The sequence below is a fragment of the Plecotus auritus genome (genome assembly GCF_963455305.1).
Source record: "Plecotus auritus genome assembly, chromosome: 3".
Classification (NCBI taxonomy): Eukaryota; Metazoa; Chordata; class Mammalia; order Chiroptera; family Vespertilionidae; genus Plecotus; species Plecotus auritus.
This window is the reverse complement of record NC_137772.1, coordinates 78,128,735-78,133,760: the sequence shown is the minus strand read 5'-3', so window position 1 is coordinate 78,133,760 and position 5,026 is coordinate 78,128,735. Positions and strand designations below refer to the sequence as shown.

Here is a 5,026-nt window from a genome sequence, read left to right as displayed (position 1 = left end):
TTAGGTTACTATAATAATGTAATGGAACCCTAGATGGTGTGGCTCAGTAGGTTGAGCATCATCCTGAGCTTGGAGAGGTTGCTGGTTTGATTTTCAGTCAGGGTACATGGCCGAGTTGGGGGCTAAATTCCTAGTAGGGGTCCTGCAGGAGACAGCCAATCAATGGTTCCCTCCATCGATGTTTCTCTCTCTCCCTCTCTCTCTTTAAAAAAATCAATAAAAAAAAAAACAAAACCTTAGAGGACAAAAAAAAAAAAAAACAAAGAAAAAAAATCAATAAAAACATATTTTAAAATATAATAATGTAGTGGAGAGCACAATGAATTATGAGGCACGAGGACATGTATTCATCAAGATTCTGCAATGAACCAGCTATGGGACCAAATTAGCCTCTTTGGCCTCTAAAAATACACTGCACTCAAGCAGCATGATATTGGCCCATATTTACAATCAAGCTCACAGAATACCTTAGGCTTTACCCATCACCCCGTTTGCATAGCTTTAATAAATGATACAGAATAGGCAACAATGTAGCGTGCATGGCAACAACCTAGTGGTGGCCTTGGTATCTTTAAGGCCCAGCTTGCAGATGTCCCAGGTACTCCTCACTTGTGATGCATGTGGTCACAGAAGACAAGATTGGATGAGTGCAGACCATCTCAGTTCAGGAAAGCCCCAGCTCGGAGGTCTCTCCAACAAGGAAGATTCAGTCAAGGATAAAATCCTCAGCTGTGATATATGATGCAACGTGGAGCCGAGGCAGCCCTTGGTGCATGTTGCAGTGACAAGGCGGCAGCATTTGGGGAGACGACGTCCTTGGAGGTGACCAGGGCTACCATGGGGTGGTATTAGCAGAGCTATACATCTCAGATGAAGAGGGAAATGATGCTATGGGTGATGGAACAAAGGAGAAACCTTTCTAAGTAGGTCTATAGGCTTTGATGACAGTGGAAAAAGAACAATTTCTTACTGTTTACATAGGTTCACAAAAAGAAAATTAGAGTTGGGATGTTATTTCTAAATCTCAGATGAAAAACACTAAGAAAATGTGGCTCAGGGAACAAATGAAAAATGAATTCCAGGAAAAGCAAGAGGCAGAAGACAATTGGAGAAGAGGAAAAAACCTGGAAGAAGCTAGGAAGATTACCATTAAAAATGATCCACGTCTTCCTGAGCCAAATGTGTGAAGATTCATTCATTAGAAGGGTAGAGAGGCCAAAGAGTAAAGGTGTTTGGCTGGGTCTACACACTGCATAGTCAAGGAAATAATTCAGTTTCTGGTGTTGTGGGATGGCACAGGGTACTTCAGTGTGTCTTGTCAGATGATTTGTGTCAGTGTTACAATGGAGTAGTCTTGCCCACTGAGAGTAGTGTTGCAGTGTATGGAATGCTAAACCTTACCCCAAAGGGCAGGCAGGCTCCCAGGAGCCATGAGCTGAGTTGTGACTTCTGGGGACCTATTGGGATGGCTCCTGCTAGAGGAGTTGATAACTTGATCAATGAAGAGTCTGACATTGATGTCAAGCTCAACAACAGACACATGATGATCTGAGGAGAAAACATGTCCAAAATCCTGAAAGCACCTTCTGTGTCATCAGGTGCTTTAGAGATAACTTATTTGATAGCGGGTACTGTGAAGTTAATCCTCCAACGTTAGTGCTAACACAAGTAGAAGGTGGTGCTACACTCTTCAAGCTCAACTATTGGGGAAGAGGCTTTTTTTTTTTAACTCATCCTCTCAGTTGAACCTGGAGACCTGCATTCCAGCTCTGGGAGATGCTTTTTGTATTGCATTCCAGAACATGAAGGCACCTGGCTGAATACACTCATGTAAAGGCAAAATGCCCTTTCCTGACCTTCAGTGAACTGGTTTGTGATGTGGTAGATAGAGTCTTGAAATCACCTGTGGCAAGATGACCTCAACTCAAACTTCAGGACCCCCAAACTACCTTACAATTGGATGAACTATTCAGCTGCTATTGTGTGACTAAAAGAGCACAATATAAAGAAAGGAGATGGAACTTCTATAAATTTGGAGAGGATATCCCAGAAGCTCCTGAGAGACTATGACACAGATACCATTAATGAGCCCATCTTGCTGTGTCGATTTCCTGTAGTGATCTTTCTGTATGCAGTGATGTCCTGAGGATTCCATCTTACCCAGACTGTCAGTGTGTTGATGCCCAAATGTTGGTGAGATTGTGGGAGGCTCAGTGAGTATTTGGGATAGTGAAGAAATGTAGGCAGGTTATAAAAGGGAAGGAATTGACCCCACACATTATTATTGGCAAACAGATCAGAGAAAATATGGTACCTGTCCCCATGTGGAGGATATGGCTTGGTCTTGGAACAGTTCATAACCTGGACTCTGAATAGCTATCACATCCACATCTGAGATGTATGCTTATATCCTCACTTTGTCCAGCGCTCCAAGCCATAACCGATCCCTCCTGAAGCACTAAGGTAAGAACACAGTTCATGAGAGCAACAGACTTCCTCTTTAAGAAGAACTAAATGCCAAGATCTTCCTTTATTCCATGGGGATATACCTGGTTCTGTTTTCTCTTTTTGTTTTCTATTCCTGCTATCACAAAAAGCAATCCAAAACACTGAAAATAAAGTAACATTGATGTCATTTTAAGAAAATATATCAATTACAAAATTTGCGATGTAACTCTGCTGTTATGAATACATTTCAGCATTCTGTCTAATTATAAGTTATAATCTTTGTGCCATATATATCATATATATAATAATATTTTTAATTATGGTCTAAGATATTCGAGTTAAACTTTCTGTCTTTTGAAGTATAACTAAAATTCTTTAAGTTGTATCATTTATTTCTACCAGTCAGTTAAACATCTTGGGAAGATTGACACTATGGTATAAAATTTTTCTAGTATTAGAACAGAGTATAATTCAACAATAGACACTGGAATCAAATGAATTCTCTTGCATCAGTTATTAATCATTTCTAAATCTGTGTAGCTGCTTATAATTCTGAGGTATATAACTTGATATGGAAGAATTTGTAAAATTGGAATTGCCTTAATTTGAATAACAAAATTTTTTTCCAGTAGTTCAATGAACAGCATCCTTCCTAGCATTAATTTAAGCTAAAGGCAGACTGATCTTCCCTCTTTCTGGTAGTTTCTAAATAAGTAAGAATAAATACGTTCCAAAGAATTTGCAGCCAGAATCTTAATGGCAACTGTAAATGACAGTCGTCCCCACTGTGCCTTCAGATCTGATCTATACTACCTTATTAGCTCTCAGCAGGCTTATTGAATGGCTTTGTTTCAGATTTGGTTAATTTCTTCCCCCAAATGCATGTCATGTATTCCCAGCAATCAATAATTGGACATATGTAAAAAAATCCTCAGCTGTCCTTGAGGCAAGAGCAAAGATTACAAATCAGCTGTTGACCTTTTTCTTCCAGTTGCATCTTCTTTACCTATAAAATAAGGGACTAATTTATATGGGCCTTTATTTAAAAAAAATGCATGGTTTAAATTCTATTATCATTTACTAGGTATATGAATTTGGACAAGTTGTTTATAGCCTCTATGAATCTCCATTTCTTTGGTGGCAAAATAGGTATGAAAATATCTATCACTTAGTTTTGTTATATGCTGTAAGTAGTCTAAAATACATTTGACAGGATATGGAGGCTCATACTATTTTAATATAGAACATAAATTTTGTATTTCTCCTCTTTCTTTGTAGCACTGGAAGGATTATTCTTGGCTTCATTTTTTACTCTGGATATAATGGACCCTTAGGGTCTGTTGTAAAAAAAATTTAGAAGGGAAATGGGTTTTTAAGATAAACTAGAGAGGCCCTGGCTGAGTAGCTCAGTTAGTTAGAGCATCATCCCAATTGTCAAGGTTACTGGATCGATACCCAGTCAGGGCACATATAAGAATCAACCAAGGAATGTATAGATGAGTGGAACAACAAATAGATGTTTCTCTCTTGCCCTCTCTCTCTCCCCTTCCTTTCTCTCTAATATCAATACTACCACTATTATTACTGCTGCTGCTGCTGCTGCTGCAACAAGATAAACTAGAGAAAAAGAGAGTCTTTGGAGGGTGGGAAGATTTCCTTGAGACAAAAAATGGGTCAGAGAAAATAGAGAGTAAGAATAAAAATATAGGTTGCTAGGCTCTATAAGAGTCTGGGAATTGATGCTGGGAAAGTGGCCTGAGTAGGTGCACACCCATAATCTACAAAGAGCTGGGTGACACCTGTCAGCCTCCTAAGACTTTGCTTGGTCCCTCTGGTAAACTATTGGGAAAGCTCCGATGCAGTTTCCCAGAAAAGGGGAGATAGTTTCTGGATCACTGTATTTGGGAGGCCTGGTCCATGGTGGAGACAATAGTCCTTTCTTCTCTCTTTGTTTTTTTTCCAGCCCTAGGAGGTTGTGATCATTCTATGATCTGGCCACTTCAATTGCTGTGACACTCAGAATTCCTTTCTGCTATTGAATTTATTGTGGAGAAATTTCCAATGATTACTGAATTGTCTAAAATGATTAAATTGGCCAATTTACAAGTACCAATTCAGTAACTTATTAGATTTTCTTGAGATGAAAAAATGCTCAGGAAAAAAAGAAAAAATGCTCAAGTAACTTATTAAGTAAGACAAAGGAAGGGTAAGGATGATGTTTTATCTTTATTCCTTCACTAAAACATCTATCATCACAATTATTATAGAAACAAAATATATTTTCTATAGTAAATGTTAACTTTTTTTTTAGTTTCTTCTGGTTTAAATGGTCTCTTTTATTTCTTTTTAAATTTATCTTTATTGTTGAAATTATTACAGATGTCTCCCTTTTTTTCCCAATTGACCCCTTCCACCCTCTTCCACCCCCCTCCCCAGGCCTTTGCCACCCTATTGTCTGTGTCCATGGGTAGGCAAATATACATATAAGTTGTTAGTTAAGGTCTCCCCCACTCCCTTCTCTCTGAGATTTGTCAGTCTGTTTCATGTTTCCATGTCTCTGGATCTATTTTATTCATCA

General features: G+C 38.6%; 1 pseudogene across 1 annotated transcript; it reads left to right on the top strand.

The window, feature by feature from the left end:
* Nucleotides 1-741: 741 nt before the first annotated feature.
* On the top strand, nt 742-2,146 carry LOC308244075 (asparagine--tRNA ligase, cytoplasmic-like; annotated as a pseudogene). The gene has a single exon. The product of its transcript is annotated as an asparagine--tRNA ligase, cytoplasmic-like (transcript).
* Nucleotides 2,147-5,026: the final 2,880 nt, after the last annotated feature.